This window comes from Tyto alba, unplaced genomic scaffold, assembly GCF_018691265.1.
Source record: "Tyto alba isolate M040663 unplaced genomic scaffold, T.alba_DEE_v4.0 Super-Scaffold_16, whole genome shotgun sequence".
Classification (NCBI taxonomy): Eukaryota; Metazoa; Chordata; class Aves; order Strigiformes; family Tytonidae; genus Tyto; species Tyto alba.
This window is the reverse complement of record NW_024881278.1, coordinates 9,305,524-9,329,054: the sequence shown is the minus strand read 5'-3', so window position 1 is coordinate 9,329,054 and position 23,531 is coordinate 9,305,524. Positions and strand designations below refer to the sequence as shown.

The window sequence follows — 23,531 nt, the reverse complement described above, 5'->3', positions numbered from 1 at the left end:
AAACAACACACAAACAAAAGAGATCCTTAAATTTTGGGCGTGTAAACAGAGAGGCAAGGCTCAGCGCATAAACTTGGAACAAACTGCACTGTGGCTGCTACGTGCAAACCAGCTATGGCCAAAAATAGAGGACATGACAGGCTGCACACAGGGAAGCAGGAGAGGTGAACACCTGAGCCCTCGCCCTGGCAGGTCAAGGTGGGGCAGCACCCCGTGGCTCGGGCCAGCCGGCTCCCTGCCCCCGCGCATCCGAGGGAATTACGTCCCTCCACGTCCCCGTGCGGCACAAGGTCACCACACACACGGATCCCGCTCCGGAGCGGCGTGGATCATCAATCACAGCAGCAAAGCGGGCACCGCCGCCGGGTCCGCGTGGTCGCGGCACGGCCCCGGGGCGGGCGCGTCGCACTGCAGCCGTACCTGCACTCCCGTCCCGAGGTGAGATGACACCCCTTGTCTGACTTGATCATGTAAACCCCCCCTCACACTAGAAACATGCTTCTCCATAATATCTTGCTAAGTTTTCAGCGTGTGTCATTTTCTTTTTTTTTTTGAGACAGAGCTTCTCACCTGTAGAGCTACCTGTACTGTGCCTGAAAGCAAACAACCCAAGAAAGCAGTAATTTTGGCATCTGATCCAATAAAGCAGGTGAGTGTGCATAAATCCCTTTCTTTTTCACAGTATCACTCACAAGCATTACAACATTATTTGTCTTTCCACTCACAAAGTGAGACAAAATTACTTTAAAGTTCAAAGACGGCTCCGTCTTTTTTGTAATAACTGCCATGTACCACTATAGAATCATATTTACAAGTTGTGCAGCTCCAGTGAATAACTAGAGCTGAGAGAAGTGGCCAATATTTGTAGAAAAACAGTATCTTAATCCTACCAAAGCACAGAGTTATTACCACATCACCAACAGATCCTCCTGCTTTACTTGTCTTTGAAGTTTACTGTTGAAGCTTGGGTAATGGGAGGAGACCAGAGTACTTTTTTCTGGAAGGAAAACAGCAAGAAAAATGGCCTCTGGGTTTTTGTTCTTGTTTTAATTTTCCAGGAACAGGTTTAAATCCCCCAACCCCCTCCAAAAACCCAGATTCTAAGTTGCCAGAATCTAATTACAACTTTGCTGCAAAAAGACAGTAATTTATGTGAAAAACTCAGCCATGAAAACTTTTCAAACTCAAGAATAATCTGAATATATTTTTTAAGGATTAGAGATGGGAATTTCATCATAATGGATGATTTTGACACTATCTTGAAGATTTCAGTGCTAAACTGTCACTTAGGACAGTTTCTGTGCTCCTCCATCACTATTCATAAACATGAATAAATGTAACTTAGACTTTATGAAACTCTTACACTGCAAATTGGCCCAGAAGACCACAAACGTAAGCAAAATTCCAGGTCTACAACTCCTCTGGGTGCAGCAGAGACCCTGATCTTGTAGAGCGAGCACTAGCTGCTGACATGATACCAATAGGTAACTGTATGAACAGAGATTAAGGAAACAAATGTCTCACAGACATTGTGCATCGTAGGAAGAAGGATCAGAAAGAGCCCCAGAGAGTTATGTGGCCAAATCCCATTGAAATAGAATGGATAGCAGGTGCCCAACTTCAGCCTGGATTTTTTGATCTGCTAATCATATTAATCTGCAGTGGGTCATGCCATCATTTTCCCTTCTCAAATACACAGTAATGCCTTTCAAGAACACTAATCTGTACATCATCATCCCAATAAATTGAGCACATCCTCTACATTTGACATAATCTACAGTCACAGAGCATCATATGGCTGCTTGGGCTTCCTGCAATCTGCTGCTGTTGTGGTAGCCAAGTTCTCCCAAAGCGGGGCAAGGCAATGGGGACAGAGAGAAGGCAAAAAAGCACATGCCCAAAAGCCAAACCAGGTCATTTCAGCAGCTCCCTCCACACGTGGCACACACTCAGAGTCTTTGACACCTCTACATTCTCACCGTTTTTTCAGATCATGTGAAATTACTGTATTGTATGCAGTGCTCATCAGAAAGACGGTCAATCTGGATGGACATCGGGTGCATGACATCCAACAGTTTAAGTTGAGGAAAATCCTTCTGAAAGTTTTAAAATGAGGATTGAAATGATGTGAGGTGTGGGTTTTGCACTGTCTCCAGTGCAAACAAGAATGGCAAGGAACATCCATGTCCCGGCAGGTACAAAAGGTGCATTTCATTGCACTCTGATATTTAGAGGGTGCAACCACAACCCAGAAAGGCAACAAGGGAATATTCTTTTGTCCACCCATGCTTACACATGTATAGGATCAGGTACAAGAGAAAAGGCAAAAACAGGACTGAAATGAGTAAGGAGCAGAAAAGCAAATGTGAAGAAACTGCCATCACACTTTCTCTAATCCTCCTGGAGGTAGCGGGGAACGCCACACTGCTGTGCCTGCTGAAAGCCCTGAGCCAGAGCCTGCTGGAGCTGGTGTGATTACTGTGGGTGACTTAGGCAAATTTTAACACCAGGCTGATAGAACAGATCAGGCTGAACCCACACTGACTTATATGCTTGAGCATTTATTTTTAATGACCTCATTGTCACAAAACTGGATTTGGCTCAGAGTCTTCCCCTAGTTTTATTTAACTGGCTTGAGTGCAGTATTGTATAAAGTGTCAAAATCTAAGGCCTATCTGGCTAGAAAACAGCTTGGTTCACAAACTAAAACACTGGCAACTACCCTTGCTAAGCAAACACATGAGGACAGTATCTGTTACTTTGTTGAAAGCTGTTTGGGTTCTTTTGGTGGTTTTGTTTCTTTGTTTGTTTGTTTTTTAAAACAAACAAAACTAAACAAGGTTTAGAGTTTAGGCCAGCAGGAACATAACCAAAAAATTTAATTTTATTTCAAGTCAAACTCGTAAAGATGGAGCCCAGACACCAGTCCAGGCTATTTTATGTGGAAAGAAGGAAGAGAGCATCAGGGCAAGCAAGTCTTCTGTATGTCAGCTGTAGAGAATGCAAACAGCATAGCTTTAACATTTTGCAGCTGATTAGACGCTATTAGCTTCATCTACGTTAACCTGAGAATCCAACAGAGTCCCACCGCTTCTCCCTTCAACACATGCAAGTCTGTCCTGGCAGGCACCACGGGAGCAGCAGGTTTAGCACAAGAAGGAAAGCAGCAGGGCAGCACTGGCTGAAGCCTGTTCCACTTGAAAAGAGCCATCGGGGATAGAGGCAGCACTTTTTGGAACACGGGTGTGCCATGGGCAGAGCGGGACCGTGGCGGGTGTAATGGCAACAGGGGACAACATGATGGGCAGAACACAAAAAATAAGTCTCAGCCTCAGCATCATTTAGTTGTGTTCAGCTCAAAGAGAAGATCTGGAAGTCTTCAAACAAGCAACCTACTTAAAAGACACTCTTCCTCCCTGGGACATTAAAAAATTGCAAAAATATAATGGCCTGACATAAAAGGATTACAAATACCAGATTAAGTATTACATTAGGATTGATTTAAAAATGATGACTCTAACAAACAAGCATCAGAGAAGTAATCTGAATCTCTGTATCAAAGGAGATTATGTATCTTACTAGAAATACATACTGTTTTTTACAGGACATAAATGATAGTTTTTCTTGTTTGTCCAGTGGACCTTTGGGTTTCCCATGCCAGTCTTCATACTCAGATTAAAACCTGTCTTATTAACCTAAAGCAAGAAGTTTTTAATAAGAAAGCTTAAATGCCAGCAATTCCCACAGCCCTGCCTTCTTCCCGAGAGAGCTGGGAAAGGAAGAGGTGACTGTCTCTGGCTGCTCCCCCCGCAGATCTCCTGCCCCAGTTGAGCGGGCACAGCCAAGGGCCATCACTGAAACCACCGTAACCAAGCAGAGGAACTTCCTCAATTCTAAGCGCATTACAAAACCACCTAAAACTCCATTATTTAGGAGAAATTAAAAAAGAACCCAACCAAACAAGGAACCCACAGAGCCTGAGTTTACTCAGAGCAGCGGCCCGTGGTATCACAGCGTGCTCAGCAGCAAGCTGTCTGTACTGTGTAGCGATCGCTAAAGCAAGCACGTCCAGGGCACTGGAAAATCATCGCCCTAACGAGACAGCTCTGTGCTGCAGAAATGAGACACGGCCAGTTTTTGACTCAGTGCAGAAATAGATGAAGACAGGATACATCCAGAGCGACCTACATTTTCGGAGCGGCTCGCAGAAGGGAGGCAGGCGCCCCACTGCGCATCCCGTTCCCATGGCTACGCCCAGCGATGGCAAACGAGGAGCGTGGGGGACCGCTCAGCACAGACACCGCCCCGTCACCCCTGCTCAGCCTGCCATGCCCCGCTTCTGCCCGACCCCCACTGTGCACATGAACAGGCTCCTCACACCAGCACCGCATTCCGAATTTGCCCGGAAAAAGGGAGCCAACAGCGTATTGTCAAAAAGACTGGGGTAAGACAGGGATCAGGGCAGAGTCTGCAGCTGGGCAGACAAAGGCTGAGAAGCGATGGGGCAGGGAGGAAAGTCAGTGCCTATCTCGTCAGGCTTTTCCAGGGAAACCACAGCAACACTCAAACCCTCCTTCCTCTGCTGTCAGCAGAAATGTTACAAATTACTGGCTGAAGCAATTTCCCTCCTCTGCCTCGTGAAGGTAATGGGTGCCCATCACCCAGTGTCCATGAGCACGGTAGGGCTGGGGATCTGCACAAGCGTCAGTACACATCTGCTGGAACAAACTAAAACCCAGTAAAATGCTACGAGAATGCCCAGACACCCGCACACCGTCAGGAACAACGTTAAGATTTCAAAATGAAGTTCTCAAGGGCTGAGGAGCTTCTGGATTGCAGGCTGTACACTTGATCCTGCAGCAGACTCTCAAAACCCAGACCCTGTCTCCTTCCAAACTGAACTTCCCAAACCAGTGACGTAGTGGGGGTGGTACTGTCCGTAGCAGCAGGCCCTCTTCTCAGAGAGGATGTGAAAATAATTAATGGCAGTGAAGCAATCAGTTGATGAGCTCCAAAGAAGGGGAAATTAAACACTATGGCTCCAAACCTGTAATATGTTTCAGTGACCCACTTTTCCTTTAAACTGAAGTATTTTCAGCTCATAACTAAAATTATTGCTAAACTGTCCCTGCCCAGTTTTTCCTAGATTTTTGAAGTATTTAAGGATTTATTTTCATCTTCATGAAGCATCAGATTAAGATTATGTTAAGAAATTCTGCACAGGCCCACTGTGGGATTTGCTGGGGTCTTTGTGTTTTCACTTTTATTAAACAAAAGGTTGACACACTGGAGGGCAGGGATGCCATCCAGAGGGACCTGGACAGGCTGGAGAGGTGGGACCGTGCAAACCTCATAAAGTTCAACAAGGCCAAGTGCAAGGTCCTGCCCGTGGGTCAGGGCAACCCCAAGCACAAATCCAGGCTGGGCAAGCAGTGGATTGAGAGCAGCCCTGCCGAGAAGGGCTAGGGGGTGTTAGTGGATGGAAAACTGACTGTGAGCCAGCAGTGTGTGCTCGCAGCCCAGAAAGCCAACCGTGTCCTGGGCTGCATGAAGAGAAGCGTTGCCTGCTTGTCAAGGGAGGGGGTTCTCCCATCTACTCCGCTCTCGGAAGACACCCCGTACAGTGCTGTGTCCAGCTCTGGGGCCCCCAACATCAGAAGGACACGGACCTGCTTGAGGGGGTCCAGAGGAGGCCACGAAGATGATCGGGGAGCAAGAGCACCTCCCTTGTGAGGACAGGCTGAGAGAGTTGGGGGTTGAACACCTGCTCCAGGAAGACCTCACAGAGGCCTTCCAGTGCTTAAAGGGGTCTACAGGAAAGATGAGGAGGGACTCTTTGTCAGGGGGTCTGGGGACAGTACGAGTGGTAACAGTTTTAAACTGAAAGAGGACAGATTTAGATTAGATGTAAGGAAGAAATTCTTCACTGTGAGGGTGGTGAGACCCTTGCCCAGGATGCCCAGAGCAGCTGTGGGTGCCCCCTCCCTGGAAGAGCTCAAGGCCAGGTTGGACAGGGCTTGGAGCAACCTGGTCTAGTGGAAGGTGTCCCTGCCCGTGGCAGGGGGGGTTGGAAATAGATGAACTTTAAGGTCCCTTTCAACCCAAACCATTCTGTGCGTTGGCAATCCCGTGAGAGGCCACCTACTGCATTCCCCCCAAGGCCCCAGCTGACAGCATTTGCCCCCTGGTTCTCTGGCTTCTGTTAAATCAGCTTTGCCCTGATGTCTTTCAGAAATAAACATGCAATAATGGGCAAAGGGGGAGAGGAGAAAGAACAAGTTTTTACTGAAATGAATAAAAACAGTTTAAGGGGAGGTCAATAAACATGAGAAGCATGATGATGACCTACTAATCATCACTTAATTGTTCTCCTATCATTACAAAGCCCCTTTTAAGGTTTGGTTTCCTCAAACCTGCAAAGAAATTTCAATGGAGGCAATGCGACTCTGTGTCTTTATCCTGTTTTGCCCACAAAGTGCATTTCTGCACATGCTCTGATTTGATCACACATTTGGTAACTGTATCGCTGGAAGGTAAAAAACAGAATTAGAGGTTTATCATCCCAATATGATGACAACCCCTTTCAACCCAGACAGAAGAGGCAGGTTGCTAAATGCTGACAGTTGTCCATTTTCTCTAAGCATCAGTTTTTTCTTTAAGCATCAGTTTTTTCTTTGACAGTAGGTTACAAACAGTTACTCTGCTACAGAAGGCAAAGCATTTGTCTTTGCTGCTTCCCACTCCGCCCAAGGGGCTGGACCAGGGCCACGGACAGTGCAGTGTGGGGGAGCTTCCCTTGGGAATCACGGAGCTGGAAGCTCGGGGTAGAAAGACACTGGGAAACTTCTCAGCTGATGCCCACTGTCTTGGAGCCGTACACCTTGTGACAGTGTCCAACAGCTGAGGGGGTCACCCCCAAGCACCACGGTGCTAGAAAGGGTGACTCCAGCTGGGCCCTGCACCACACATGAGCTGGAGCACGGTCAATAAACTCCCTTTCTCAATAAACTGCTATGAAGAAATGTGGAGCACCGATGGACCGAGGTATGTGTCTTGCTGCTTGCTAGAGGGGAAGAAACTGGCTGTGTTTCTATTGGGACAGCAGATGCTTACATCTAGTTCTCATTAAAAACAGACTTTTCTTTTTATTCTGAACTAAACAGTTCATCTTGAAATTTCAGTCCTCCAAACCCCATTCTGATACATGTTAAAAGTATGTTCAGCTCATTCAGAACTGACAAAAAGGCCTGTGGAAAAATAAACTTTCTCGAGAGCAATTATGAAGCCCAAATTAAAGTAGACTGGAAAATAACCCAGCTCATAGTTTATGTAGTCAACTGCATGAGAACACTGTATGATTTCATTGTTACTAATAATGAAAAAATACAGTCCAGGTCTCGTCTCCTTTAAATAGCCTGGAAAAACACATTCAGGGGTATGGATCACACAGAATAAGAATTATTTTAGCAACTCGTATTTTTAGTGGTCTCATAAATTTATTCCTGTAACTCAAGAGATGTCAAAAAAAAATATTTTTGTGTAAAAATCTACGAAATGTGAGGTTACAAGGTAGTAATGTGCTGCTATAATCATCACCTTTTACTTAGAGTGGCTGCACAGGAGTCTGCTAGTTGTTTTTCAAGTAGAGATGAATTTAACTGCATATAGTTAATCCCTTTCTTAAACAACTCCCGTAATAGTTTTTTCAATTAGCCACAGTATAGCCACAAGGGTGCCAGCAGCCTACCAGTATTTTTCAAGACTACAATAGGACATTTACACACTTCCTGTATGGATTAAGATATCTCCTAATCGTTAATATAGCTCCTTGAATTAACAGATGATCAGCAGTGACCTTTTTCTCTCAAAACACAAAACCTGCTGAAGGTGCAGAGCACTGACTGCTCGGAAAACAAATAAATAATCAGCACTTGGGATGCAAACACACACTGGCCAACATGTGCATCAAGGTAAGTGTGAAGCCCCACAGACGGCCCCTCAAGTCATGAAATCAAGTGTCCAAAAGTCATGAAAGAGCAGACCAAAGGCTGCTTGGGATGTACAGACAGGTCTCTGGGATGGCATTCCTTTGGACACACGGACAGGTCTCCAGGATGTCATTCCTTGGGACCACTCCTAGGTTCCGTTAGCACCATTCCCAGCACCTCTTTCAAGCCCAGCCCAAGCCGGGCATTTGGACATTCCGAAGAGGGCACCGCGCTACCCACGAGCACCAGGGATGCACAAGAGCCACCACGTGCGGCACTGGCCCCCGCGGTGCGGTGCACAGGGGCTGCAGCGGTTCAGGACAATCCTGCTCCACAGCCAGGCAGGAGCCGCTCACGGTCCGCGGCAGGAACCAGCAGATTTGACCAGAGCCAGGGAGGTGAAACCCTACCTGCCGTTTGACCCCACACCTGCAGCGGTGGAGCTGAAGATCCTCTGAAGGTGTCTCCCTCCACCAACTGCAGAGAGACTCTGGGTGACTAGCTGCTGCATGACACTACTGTGAGAGAGGGTTTGTATGAATTTTTTGGGAGTATTCCTGTGGGTGCTAAAAAATCCAGCTAGAGTCCAGTGCTCACTTTCCAAAACATCTCAAAGCTCAATGTTCCCATGGAAACTTGGAAGCCTTGAGCTTGCCAAAGTCAATAGTGATGTTACTCAACAAATTTTTTGCAGCCATTTAGCCGAAATAAAATCGTAACACAGAGCACTCACAATACAACATGCAATACAATCTAATTCATACTTAAAAAGAAATAATGAATCATAGCTAACAGTGACTGCTCATTTAAGCTGACTAAAAACTATTAAATGCTTTTAAACACTCATTAGAAGCAGGTATCTTCTTGGCTGCTTAAGAATGCATCTTCCTCCCAAGAAGTACCAACTTGGCAGTTCTTCTTAAATGAAAACGACATTAAAAAAGAATAGAATTGTCTTCATCTACCTAACAAACGTTGAGGAACGGATTTTGAGGGACAGTGTTTCTCTCTGTGACAATACTGCAGCTGCTGAACACAAGGTTCTCTAACACTAAGTGTCTAGTGAACTGACAGACCAGGGTTATTTAAATAAATTTATCTTGAGTATCTTTATTTTTGGCCTTACCTATGCACATCATTTACATTGACTTGTTTAAGTCAGAGATCACAAAATTCCAAGCCCCAAATTGCACAGATTTCTGTTACTAGTAAGGTCTTTAAAATAGCACCTATTGAAGTCGTCTTAGCACATTTCTGAGCTTTAAGGCAAATCCCTCGCCTGCCTGATGTCCTCTAGAATTCTCAAGAGGATCCAGGACACCCTAGAGCTGAATAAATTAGAAGTTAATATATTCAGGAAGAAAAACTCATTTTAGCAACTTAACTATTCAGGGGAATTCTGGAGACCCAAACTTTTTGTTTGTTGCCTTTTTTTAAAATAAGCTAGTTGATAATCTTTTTAAACAGAAAACCTTCTCTCATTTCAACCTCCTGCAGCTATGTCATAAGGGGTGCCACAAGGATTTCTGGGGGAAACTTCTAGGGATAAAGACTTCACTTATTTTTGAAGGTAATTGCACGAATGTCCAACCTCCTAGCATCCTCATGCTTGATCTGGCTGGAGTCAAGTAACTTGCAGGAGTCGATTTGCACAACAGCATGTGCCTGAGCTCACAAGCTGCACGGGGGCTTTTAAAAGGGGTTTATGTAAAACTGAAGTATGTTACACTCAGTGTAGTTACTGAAACTCACTCAACCACGACTGAGAGCAGAAGCCCCCATGGGCAGGAGGTGGCATCAGCATGCGGTGAGTGCACTGAGCCCCGTCCACACCAACAGGAAAAGGAACGCAAAGTCACAAAACTTACACAAAGGACATGCAGGACCACAGCTCCATGTCTCCTGTCCTCGTTCGTGAAGATGTCACTGGGGAATTCATGGAGAGCTGCAAAAAGGGGGGGAAAAAGAAAGCTCAGATGTTTCATCAGCTACTCAAAACCACCACACGTGCTGTTATGTAACATAATGAAAAGTTGCCCGAGCCCTTCTACCAGGCAGTAGTCCTAAAACTACCATGCCAGAGGGCTCTTTGTTTCACCTCCCTGTTAGTTTAGCTCAACTTGTCCTCTAGCAATTACAGACTTTCCTCAAATGTTTATCATGTAGTCTGCTTCCATTGCAACCACCACACTGTGTTCCCAAAGACCCCTTGGAGAGGGCAGACAAATCCCGAGAGCGCCGCACTGCACTCTCCTGAAAACGCTCAAGGGAAACAGCATTGTACAGAGTAGGTAAGGATGGGTCACTCTCACCAACCATTTCTGACTTACGGTTTTGTACCTGAAATGGATGGGTAAAAGCCTCCTGCTGAGTCTCCGGCACTGACCCCATCGGTAGGGCGCAGGTAACGTACTCACCTCTGGCAGGACCTAACACTCTCCACATGGGCCATGACTTCCCTTGAGTGCCCTTCCCAACAGCAGGCACTGTGGAGGTCTTGTAGCAAACAACCTCTTGGCTGTTCCCATTCTTTACCCTGCCCTGGTGTCTCTCACTGCCCTCTCTGAACTAATAGCATCAAAATACCTGACTTCCTTGTACAGCCAACACTCCAAGGACAACCTGCTGCATTAGACAGACAGACAGTAGCTGGAAGGGGATGCAGCCCAGGACAAGGGCAGATTTAGAAATGTCAGATCAAAATGAATCCTTTCCAAACCTCCAGACTTCATTCTGCCTCCTCAGAGATGTCCTCAACACAAACAATACATTACATATGGCACTAGTGATGCAAAGAAGGTTTTGACAGACATATCAGATATTTTGGGGAAAAAAAAGCAAGGGTGCAACTCTGTGAAGTTGCAAAGACTTCCATCGGGAAGGCTTAGTGTTATTGCAAAGCCTTGCAAGCTATAACCTTACGTGCAAAGGCAAGCTGGAGTTGTCCCGAAGACAACAGTTCAGCAGGGCGACATATGTCTGAAATGCTGGAAGCAAGTTTTCTGTAAAGGTGCTACAACATGCCCTGTGCCATGCGAACGGGTGAGAATTCCCACCTTCCCCATGTGCTCTTGCTCTGCCAAAGGCCGTCAGGCAGTCTGTGTAAAATGGCCAAGACTGGAGGCCAGGCTTCAACCACAGGTCCACAGCAAAGCAACAGCTATTGGCCACGTAAACGCAAGGACGGTGTTTGAGGAGTTCCTTGGCACGGCCCATACGTGCTCCCAACAGCACCTTTTTACCTGCAGCAAACTCAAAGGCAAAGCTGTTATTGCTCCGACTGAAGGATATGTGCCTTTTCTCTGCAGTAAGGTTGTAGGACTCGTGCAGACTCCATAGCCTAATTAGCTTCACAAAGAGCATCTGTTGGTAGAAGTGAACCATGAAGTAACTTCACACAGAAATGTAATTATTTCAAATAATGGTATGATAGAGCAGGGAAAAAAAAAACAGCAACCCAAATCAGATGCTGTTTCTCTCAGTAAAGCTACCCACAGGAAGGGTAAGTGGATCCCGTTTCTGACCTCACTGATCTTCTCATGACCATGATCTCCTCAATGATCTACAACACCTTGCAGTAGCCCAGCTCATGCAAAGGCAAAAAAGAAGTCATTCTACATGGGCAGAAGGTGACATGATAAAGATGGTAACCCCCCTCCAATTCCTTCCACCTTCTGAAATGACAAGGTGGCACATCTTGCAAACAGGCAGAAGTACTTTTACCACACAGCATGTTATAAAATTGTGGATTTCATTCCACTGGGATGCTGTGACAGCCAACAAAGTAGGAAAGGCTCAAAAGGAGATCCTTAATGGATTGTCTGTCCATGATATTAAGTCTGGTAATCTAAATGCAAACTCCAGTCACTGCAAACCCTGTCTCTAGCAGTCAGCAAGTGTATGCATGGGCAGAAGATCCAATCTTTACATGTTCTGTCACTTATACTTCTCCCTAAGCATCCTCTACCAGCCACTTCCAGAAGCAGGATGCTGGGCTAGGTGGCCATTCTGTCAGCTTCCTAACTCAGGCAGTTTTCTAAACAATAAGGAGAGAAGAAAGGGACATTTTAAAATCTGCAGTGAGAGGTGATGGAAGCAGACCTGTGACCTCCTGGCTGCTCAAGCATTCATGCTTTTGTTCCCTTCATCCTTACAGCAGAGAAAAGCACCAGCTCCAAAGTAATGAGCTTACATCTAGAGGAGGTTTACACTTCATCTTGGTTTTATCACCCATTTTAAGTCCAACAGAGTCATGAAGTCTTAGCAGTGACACACTAACAAGCACCTGGGACAGATGATGGCCCACCATGCCAACCCCAGAAAACAGCTCAGCAATTTAGCTTCTTCAGTGTGACTTCAATAAGAGCAATATATTTTTGTTAGATTAACAGTTCTCTTTCCAAAGTCAAGTAATCAGTATAACAGCTGAAAGGAGCACACAATACAGTCGGATAACCTTTGTTGCAAATACAGTGTTCAAATCATTTCAAGACAAATTACTTCCATTTACTCAAATGCTTTATTACTGTTCTGGATGTTAATTGGATTATAAAGCACTTAAAGTCAGTCTGCCAATTAGGTTGCAGGAATGGATTTTTGTTATAAGCTGAAAGGCAAGTGCGAAGAAGATGTTCTGGCATTCCAAGTGCTTCTCAGCAATTCCAGTTTTGAATTGCTCAGTAACAACTAAAATAATGGCTTTCTTCTAATGGTCAGTTCTGCACATTCAGCCTTGAGTTGGAAAAAAAATCAAGCTGCGTTTTTCCTGGCTTTCACATCATCATCATTAATAAAGCTCCAGCAATTGGAATTTAATTAACAATTCCACAGATGATTAAATGGAAAAACAACCCAGCTGACTCTCATAGCTTTGCTGCCTGTGAAGCAATAACTGAGCAAAAGGTAGCTACGTCTTGATTTGGTTACTAATGCAAGCAAGGGATCTATCCAGACACTGTATCTGAGAAGGAAAACGTTCTTTTTTACATAAGCGGTCTTTTGACCAAAGACTCCGGTTAATACTGTTAATTGTAGTCATATGCATCGATAAATGTTATAATGAGCCCTAACAAACTAGTGGGAGCCACTGGAGCAGCAAAGACAGCACCTTTAAAATTCATTTTATAATGAAGCAACACCAGCAATACTCTTGAACGCGTGACAAGCAACGTCTCAAACACAAATCGGGCCACAGAAACCCCGCACCGCACCGGACGAGAGCACTGTGCACCACAGCTTGCTGAGAAACCTGTCGTAGGGTGACCCACAACCGGCTTGGGGTTCACGGCACCTGCCTGGGACCGGCTGTGCCTGGGGACCGGGGAGCCCGGGTCCCCCGCGGGCTCCGGGGAGGGCAGGCTGAGCTGGGGCTGCCAGCCCCTCGCAGCAGACATGCCAGCCCTAAGGGCACAGCGGCCAGAAGGTTCTGGCCTCGTATGAGGAACCAGCAATGCCTGTGACTTCTGATAACAAATCTGGATTCACCTGCCCAGAGTTGTAACTATCTCCTTCCGAAGCAGAGGTAGTACTGCCAAGGATGCCATCCGCTCTCCCACCCCCAACATGCGTACTGTGCCAGATACACACAAAGCTGCCAAAAACACGTTTAGGTGTGCAACCTACAGAAACTAGCCAGACAGGTACCAGCGCAAAGACAGGAGCTAAAAAAAAGCCCAAACCAACACCAAACACTACAAAAGATGCAAGACAATGAAGTTAAGATAGCTGGAAAGGATTCATCTTTCCTCAGCAAAATATCATTATGTGAAAGCCAAATGTTTTCATCACAGTTTTGTTTAAGAAATGTTCCTGACCGTTCACCAGACCATAAGACACTGCAAAGGAAACATGGGGAGATAAGTTTTTAGCAGTATGCAGAACGGTTTGCTAACACCCACACATGCATATGCTTCTGTCTCCCTCCTGCAGCTGCCTCAGAGATTTTACCATGACAATTCATAACAGAGACAATGAAAATCCAATCCCTTTACCAAGAGTCTCTGGGAAGTGCAAGGAGACTGAAGTGCACCTAAGGTAAAAGCATACAGAAAAACTAAAAAAAAAAAAAAAAAAAAAAGGTATAAAAATAGAATAAGCTTGTCGCTACTGGCAGAGCTGGGGAATCCTAGCCATCCTTTCTGTGCAGAGCAGAAACATCTAATCCTCCTTCTGGTTCCCACCCCTATGCTGTAATGCAAGGCACCTTCTTATCGGAGAAAATCTAAGGTGTCCATCGCTGAATTCTCTACAACACTGTCTGAACACAACGCTTTTAATGGCTTACACTTGAATGTATGCAATTATAAAATAATGTATGCAAATTTGAAATCTGCTGCATTTTTATGAGATGCATCAGGTGCGGATGAGTATAGATAAGAGGAGAGCTTTGCAAAACACAGGAGCTCCTTTCTAAGAAGAAATAAAGGGTGTTGCTGGAACACCACTCCAACAACAGCTGCCCTATTTAGCTAGTATGAAAGCTCATATAGTTTGTTATTTTGTTTAAAAGTCCTCAGCTTTTGTACAGAAAACGGGGGCAGATTTTGACACACTTATTTTGATTGCACCAGGAAGAAAAACACCCCCGTTGGTGAACCTAAACTCATTGATGCTTTCTGCCTAATCGATCCACTCTCATCCTGCAGACTTTGTAGGTATTGGATCTGCAAATTGCAAACGGCCAGGATCTTCACACGAACTTTATGGGAATTTTCTGTGTGGGCATTAGGTACAACGCGAGCTGCCAAGGCCAGGCCCGTACCCTTGACGCAGCACTGCAGCAACCAGCACCGACAGCATTTCCACCACTGAGGTGTGAATTCCAGCCTCCGGAGGCACGCAATCCAATTTCAGTTTTCAGTTAACAAGAGAGGCGTTCTCAGAAAGCAAAGCACAGGGGCGTGCAGCTCAACACAGCGCTTTTTTTTTTTTCAGGTGCAGCTCAACCTTGTACTGGCAACTTGTAAAATTACTAGTAAATATTAGGATTATCAGAATTTGGAAGCAACGGGAACTAGATGGCTATTATCAAGGTATGGATGAGCTTTGCAAAGCAGGCTGGAGAGCGAAGGAGCACATCGACAGTAGGTGTGAGGAGCTGGCCGCAGGCCGTCCGGCGGGGAGCCCGCACCGTCGGAGCGTGGGGCGCAGGGCACCCACCGCAGCCCACGCCAGCATCCCACGGGCACCGAGCCCACCGGCGCTCGCAGGGGCAGGGCAGCGCGCGCGTGCGCTCCCCTCTCCGGATTCAGAGGAAAATTTTGCATCCGTGCTTGATGGGGAGAAGTTATTTTAGTCATAATACAATGAACGGGAATAAATTCTTGCCCTTTTATTCTCAATCAGTGTGCAATTCATTAAAACTGGAACCCTGTTCAGCCTTGGCTTTAGCTGACTTACAAAATGATCCGCATTAGCACTCTGTTCAGAGGATTTGCTGGTGCAATACATATTTGCCTCTGTTCTGCAGTCAAGCAACTCCAGGCAGTTCACACACCGCGCCAAAGACAGATGCACGGAGAAGATGCTCCTGTACCATCTTCCTGGCCAGCTGCAGGGAGTGTTACCCTTTCAAAACCCTTTTCCCTGCCACTCCTTTCCCTCTCCTGTTTAATGTTTTCACCTTTCCAAAAGGTTTATTTTTGAAACAAACAAACAAACAAACAACACTGTACTGGATCAATGGTTCTCAAAGCTGTAACACATACTTATTTTTTCAAAAACGTCTTTATACTGTTAGCCAGTGTACCTACCCTAGGGACAGGGAAAAACCCTTGGGAAATCTGCCATTGCTTTCATAGAAGAAGGAAGAACTGAGGATGTTCAGCCTATGCAATAAATTATCAGCAAAGAAATCTGTCAGAAATGTAAAAGTTCAGTTCATTTTCTCACACTGTCCCCACAAATCTTTCATGGCCAGAGGTAAGTCACATCAGGGCTGGGCACTGCAATCCCGAAGTGTCCAAATACCTTGTGGGGAAAAGCCCAGCCTGCACTCGCATACAGCTTTCCAGGATAATTACTCTGCCCAGTGGCCCCTGCTTGGCTGCTTCTTTCCAAATAGCTCTTCAGAAGTGGGGTGCACGTCCCATCATGGGGTAGAAGATAAAGCTGCAGAAAGGCACGACTTGAAAAAATTACATGAGTGGGCTGGATTAGGAACCAGGATTTAGATACACAACTCCACCATTTAGTGGCCGTTGGTATTCACAGTATCAACACTACTTCAGCTGGCACTGAAGGTCCCAGAGACAACTGTATTTCCGCAGCTGGAAAAACACACAGACATGTAGCTGTGCCAAGCAGCTGGGCGCGAGCTCTTGCCTAAGCCCAGACAACAGATCATTTGCTCCTGTGCCCAGCTCGAGGTGCTCAGAGCATGCCAGCTCACAACAGGAAAGCAAATACCTCATACATCAGCAGCAGCAACCACGGCAGGCACAGAGAGCTGGACGGAACATCATTATGCCACCGCATAGACGCACGCAGGGCTGTATCTCAAGCAGCGCCAGTCGTGCTGGTCTTCCCACCTCGGGAGGGATGTGGCAGCAGGACCAGCCAGGAGGATGGACAAGCTGCTGAGCATGAGATGCTGGAACAGGGACCACCTCTTCAACCTGGAAGAGGCGGTGTGGAGCAGGGGTCTATGAAATGGAGTGGCCAGGAGAAGGAGAGAAGCGACCAACTGCTCACCAGCTCTCCTGGCACATAAATGAGAGGGGCCAGCGGGAAGCAGGTCAGCCCGTCGTCAAAGGGCGATGCAGAGCTGAATTCTCCGTGGCTTCACTGAGCAAACGGACAAGCCAACGGAAGAAAAGAAGCCCATCAAAGACTGGTAACACAAAGATTGTTCCTGTGGATCAGGAAGTCCACGTACAGCGAACAGCTTCAGTCAGGAAGCATCCCCACATGTTTGCTCAATAGGTTCTTTGACTTCTACTATTGTCATCTATGAGGGACAGATATGAGTGGAGTAGATCTTGTGATGTGACCTGAGACAACATTTTTTTGAATCAACACCAACAGCTTTTTACACAGGGAAATAAAAATATACTTTAAAACAATTAGTTACCTTTTTTCCCCCACCATCCTCAAATTCATGATTTTAAATTCAAGACTGAGATTTTTGACAGCTTCAGGGTTAGCAATAGTATTACACTCACCACCTGCCTGTGTACTGTCTAGTCCAATTCCCTGGCCCCCAAGAGCATCCCCTGAATGGTATCAACTCGGACAGAGCCATAGGCCCTACCAAATATGCAGAAGAGTAACTGCGGCATCCCTGAATTCTGTCCCTGACATGGACCAGGGACCCACTGGGGTGAGCTTGCAGACGTAGGGAGGTGAGGTGGCTCAGGAACTGCTGGATATGTTCAGTCTCACAGCTACCACTGCCTGGAGACTGGCTCAGACATGGACAGCCCCACGCTCCGCAGCACACTGGTCCCTGCAGCCAAACCCCATGCGAACAGCTTGAAATCATGCAGTACGGGAGAGCAAGGGACTGTGAAAACCGTTGGTTGACTTTAAAAGCAATAAGGAGTGGTAAAACTCTCCAAGGGGAGGGTGGAGTACCTTTCTTCTTTTTTTTATATATAGAAATGTTTTACTTTCTGCCAAGTGAAAATGCTGTTTGCATTACAGTTGCATGACCTAAAATTCAAGAGCGCCAAAATATGCTGATATATCAATAATAAATTATTTTGCTAATGTTTTACTCATGTCACCACTTAACTGCTGAAAACAAGCAGCTGAAACCGCATGGGGTACAGCACACCATTATAAAACACTGAGCATCCCCTCCCATGGCTGACAGCACCGTCCCATACCTTGAAACAGCTCTGAAAGTGTTGGCTCTTACCAAGCAATGGATGCTCAGATAGCATCCTCTGTACCTTTGCAGTAATGATTTTCTGATCGCCCAAAATTAAATGTTTATGGTGGATGTCCAGGCAGTGATGAGCTCATGCACACCTCACCTCCCTGGGTTACTGCACGCTGATCTGCTCACGCAGAGGATCAGCGGGCTTACACCCAGCACAAAGGATGCTGACGGCAAACACACTGAACAAAAGTGGTTTTATGTTTTTCCAGGCTGGCTCTTCAGCAGTTGTCAGCAATGCACCCAGAGCATTACCATCATGATAGGGAATCTTGCTAGAAGACAACATCAGTGAGTCCATTGCAGACCAGCTCTGACCGACAGCCCAGATCTTCCCTGCAGCACATCAGGGTGGGTGCCGGGTCACCTTTTAAGGGGAGAGAGCATGTGGGGAGAGGCATGGGGCCACCCAAGGTTCGCTGTAGTAGGGGAAGAGGGGTGACATGATGCTGCTTCACATGGCTGGATGAGGGGAGCCCTGTGGTGAAGACAGCAGGAGCAGGAGGGAGCCCCCCCCAGCTCCAGCTGCAGCACACGGCCCTGAGGGTCTTCGCACTGGTCCAGTCTAACAGGCCAGTCCATGTGTTGTGGTTTGAGCCTGGTCAGCAGCCAACCACCACGCAGCCACTCTCTCTCCCTTCTCTTCCAGCAATGAGAAGGGACAGAGAGCCAGGCTTGGGGTTTGAGATAGGACTGGGATGGGGAAAAAAATCCCCCTTTATGGTCACAAGCTAAAGGCAGACTCGTTAGGGGAAGAAAAAAAGAACATACATTTATTACAGACACTAACAACACTTAACAGAGTAGGACAGTGAGAAGCATTGCGACATCTTGAGAACACCTTCCCCCCACCTCTTTCTTCTTTCTGGGCTTAGTTCTCCTCCCGATATCTCTACCTCCTCCCCCAGCGGCGCAGGGGCAGGGAATGGGGGAACTTGTTCCTCCTGCTCCGTCATGGTCCCCCTCTCACAGGAGACAGTCCTCCACAAACTTTCTCTGACATGAGTTCCTCCCATGGGCTGCAGCGTTCCCCACACTGCTCCGTCATGGGTTACCAACTTTCTCCCACTGGATTCCCTCCCACGGGCTGCAGCCCTTCCCGAGCTGCTCCAGCGTGGGACACCCCCGCCTGCTGCAATCCTCCCAATGCTGAATTACAGCAGCGGGGCTGCCTTTTCCCACGAGACCCCGGCCTTCTTCAGGCACAGCACCTTGAACAATCAGGTAGAAACCACAGGCCATAAATCAGTGTCTGCTCCACCGCAGATCTTCATGGGTGGCGGGGGGGGGCCGCCCTGCCATCTCACCACAGGATACAGGGGGGTCTCTGCTCCGGCACACCTCCCCCCTCCTTTCTTCCTCCGTTCCTCCATTGACCTTGGTGTTCATGCAGCTGCAGCAACTCCTCCTCACAAGTCCCACTGCACGTCACCACGTTCCTTCTTAAATACGTTATCGGAGAGATGGAGCTGATGGGCTCAGTTTCCAAACAGAGGTGGAACTGACTAGGAGCCGGGGGAGCTTCAAGAAGCTTCTCACAGGGGGCCGCTCCTACAGCCCCCTCCCCTGCCACCAGAAAAAACCCACCACTCACTCAACCCAGGACACCATGCCACTGGTGCTGCGTGCCCACCCCAACATACCCTTTATTACCAGCAGCCTTTGGAAACTAGGCTTTATGGAACAAACGAAGAGCTGCCAGTGCAGATGTAACATGAAGCAGAGCAGCCTTAGAAATGTGAATATGTGAGGAGTTGGCCCTGGTCTGAGTACAAGCAGTGAACATTTTCACCTTAACTTTCTGGGAGCTACCTGTGGAGATGCAGCCCTTGCAGATGAGGGGGCATGTTATGCTGGTAGGAGTGCTCAGGAGCTACAGAAAGACCCTGAGTCCCATTGGAGGAATTCAAATGAGATATCAATCACACAGAAACATCCCATCACAAATTGCACATCCTGTGAACTTGTCCTCTGAAAGCACTTTGGTTGATTTGCTAAGTTCTCTCATCAGAAAGTAGCTCTTTAGCTAAATACAGCAAGAGGGGAGCGTTGTGGGATCCTGCCAGGATATAAAGCCCATCGTAACTTTACCATCTTAGTCACACAGGGCCATTTATTCAGTCTGGGGGCTTTTTTTAGATATGAGGACTAGATACAGCTGTGTCAAAAGCTCTTACTGGACATCTGACCTGGCTGCAGTATCCCACTGAGGTCAGACGTCAGCACTGTTAAGGGATGCTGAACTGCCTGGCCAGGAAACAGGGCACTGGGGAGGCTTACGGGTGTCGGCACAGGGGGCAAAGCACCTGAGGACACTGTCAAATCTTGCCGGTAGGTCAGAAATGCCCCCAGGGCCATGAGATGTTGTGTGTCCCACTTTGGAGGGAAGTCACAGCGGAGGGGTGTGGGTCCCCACTGTGCCCTCCATTTGGAAGCCACTGCTGGGCCAGTGAACGGCAACACCGGCGGCTGTCGGAGCGTGCAGTCAGGGCCCCAGGGAGAGGGGAGCAATGACACAGAGCTGAGACAGCCCTGTGCATCCAAGAGACCCCCCGAAATCACACGCAGCTGCTCCGGGGCACCCCCCGGCTCCCTGCTCCTCCTCTCCAAGTCAGCATGTACGGCGCACACAGAATGAGCAGCACACCAGGCTGCCTTCCGAAACGAAAACACAGCGGCTGCGTGCCTTCCACCGAGGCGATGACTCTTCCTCCCAGCACTCCTGCCTACCCGTGGAGCCCAGCTGGCCCAGCGCCTCGTGCAGCACCGGAGCAGGGAGGGAGCCGAGCAGGACCAGAGGCTTCAACCCAGCCCATCGCAGCACTAATGCATCCCCTCCTGCTCCAACGCCTTGAAGGTCACCAGTCCTCTGCACCCAAACCGGCCTTGAACAGGATCCAGCATGGAGCACTCACCAGCTTGTGCCTACTGTCACAAAGAGTTTCACATCCCAGATCGAAAAAGCAGAGATGAGGGAACCACCCCAGTATTTTCCATGACACCACTGCAAGCCTTCGGTCACTTCACCAGCTTAAAACACAGAGCTTCCTAATGGAGTACAGGCCTGCCCCAGGGCCGAACACACACCACAGATCTGGAGGCTTGCCATCAAAGTCAAGCATCTTTTTTTGGTCTCCCCATCCATGGAGACACCTCCCAGCCCCTCTGCAAGCCAAGCAAGCCTGCAGGACTCCAGTATCCTCAGCCCTGTTGGTCACTGCTTTTTTTTTTCTGCTCTCCATAACCACCTGTGCCTCTCCAACAGTCAAATCAGTCTAAAACTGCTCTCCCCAGTACACACATAATTAAGGGTTTGTGTAAGGATTTATGTACTTTAACCAACACGAATGCCAGACAACTGCCCGAGCATCCTCCCAAACCCCGTCCCCTCTCATTCTCCACTCACAGGGGTCTGTTTTTACTCCACTAAGAGCAGATCTTCCAAAGCCACAGCTCATCGGCCAGATGAGATGCAAAGCCTGGCCATGTGGAAATGGACCCGCCAAGCCCCACAGAGATGCCTGGGGGCTTGGGGGCTTTGGGTGACAGTGCTGGCAGGTTATATGAAGTTAGGGTTATCATCTTACACTCTGCCAAATGGTTTCTTTTCCCTCACTGATCTTTAGCTTCACTTATCAATAGGACAGTCTAACAGCACAGTCAAAATGCATGTTTCAATTACAGATAGCTGTTATCAGCTCCTCTGTCAGAGATTGCAGCAAGAGGCAAAGTGATGGGAGCATCACAACTGAAGCTGCTGAGCCTTGCCAAGTACCTGTTCACAGGTGCCTCTTGGCAGGATGAGCCAGACAAAATAGACATGGTATGAATAAAACAGGAGAAGTCTGCATTTTTTGCAAGTATGGTAAGTTATGTATGGGCTGAAGGAGAGAAGGAGGGAGAAGACGGAGGAATGAAAATATGAGATGATGAACCACATGCACCATGAGGAATTCAGAACTGGCAGCTCATTTGCATGGGAAGTGAGAACAAACATCATTCCTTCCTGTTCTGGAAGAAGCACTCATGAGAAATCACTGATTGAAAACACCAGGCATAGCAAGCTTCCCCATCTACCCACCTATGCAAACACTCTTCATTAAATCTCCTGGGAAGCCCCATTTCTAGGAAGGGAAGCTCTGGCCAGGCATGTGATTTTAGACAGGAGTGATGTTTTATCTATGTGTAAAACACACACACGTCTAAAACACGTATGGCTTTGTTAGCGTACCTAACAGCTCAGTTGCTTGTAATTCCATGCACATCCAGTTTTCACGTGTTCAACATTTAAGATGTTCAGAGTTGTACAGAAATTGCAAAGTGCATTTCCTTTGAAATGAGGCACATGAGAAGTGCTCAGCCCTGGGCACCCCATACTCTGTGGTCCCCTCTTTCTTTAGACTCTCTTGCTTCTGTGTTGCATTGCAGTGTGCATCCAGGCTCAAATCCTGCTCCTTCACGTGGTGGCTCCACTATGCCAAGCATACACACACAAAACAAGAGTCAGATCCAGAAAAGGTTTTCCTGAAACAGATGCTTTCCCCAGATGCAGAAAGTAAAGCCTCCAAGCAACAGACTTCTATATATAAGCAGAGTCCTTGTGAAGTTAAAAAGGTTTTGTCCTGGCCTCAATGCAAATGAATAGCTTGCAAGGTCAGAGGCACATCTGAGATCTGAGGGCAACAAGCAAATATATCTAAACACAACTGGGGAAGAAATCAGAAATAATAAATAATATGCTACAGCATATGGTTCAGAGAGAGTTTAAGTCAAATAACAACAGCAAGTGACCTTTAAAGAGAAGGTTATATTTTCTTTTGTTCAGTAGAAGACTTATTACTGTCACAGCAAGATTCTGGCAATTGTTTTCCAGGATCTCTTAGCTTTTGTATTTCTGCATTTCATTTGAACATGCGATAGTTTTTGTTTTGCTTTGTTTGTGTGTACCTCCCCGTCCCCCATCACTAGCAGCAATTACTGCTTCTGGAAGGAAATGCATGGAGGCATTACCAGAATTGTCCACGTTTATAATTTCCACAGACCTGATCACAGCTGGCCTCGGATCAAGATGTTTCCTTTGACAAATTCAATACTTGTGCAAAGTTATCCATTATCAGCCACACGCTTTGGTCAGAAGTAACTGGCACGAGGAAGGTTCTTAGCAAAACCACAGCAAGAAAAGAACAAATCTCTGGCTAGCTCGAGTCCTCGCATGAACTGCCAGAAATTCCTAATAACTTACTGGCTTAATTACAGCTATTCTGGACTTCCTGAACTTCTTTTGATTGGGATCAGAATACAGTCTCTCTTTCATTAGCTTTATTTTTAGGGAACAAATATTTACATTATGTTCATATTGATGGGTAGGCTAACCCAAGAAGGCAATTTTTTGCAAGAAACACCTTTATAAAGCCACCTGGAAAGGAACAGATGCTGCTGTCACAACTCTTCTTATCTTGGGGAAAAGAGGGAGGGACATTTTCATCTCTCAAGATCCCAAGTGCTGGATGCAGGTATGTCATGAGTTTAAAAGAGCGGAGCAAACTCCTCCTGGTATGCTTCATCCATATCCCCCAGTGTAGGGGTGTCTGGGAGCCTGGACTGGTGCAAACCCCAAAACTTCCTGCATATGAACTTTTGGGACTTTGCCCAAAACGTGTTGA

At 47.0% G+C, this 23,531-nt stretch overlaps 1 protein-coding gene across 4 annotated transcripts in view; it reads right to left on the bottom strand.

Moving 5' to 3' along the window:
- The window catches only part of SLC24A3 (solute carrier family 24 member 3), a 175,770-nt gene that overhangs the window by 65,763 nt on the left and 86,476 nt on the right, over positions 1-23,531 (bottom strand). For all 4 annotated transcript variants that reach the window (XM_042789929.1, XM_032989402.2, XM_032989400.2 and 1 more), the window contains exon 3: positions 9,857-9,933. The gene's annotated coding sequence lies outside the window, so the exon portion shown is untranslated. The remainder of the gene's footprint in view (positions 1-9,856; positions 9,934-23,531) is intronic.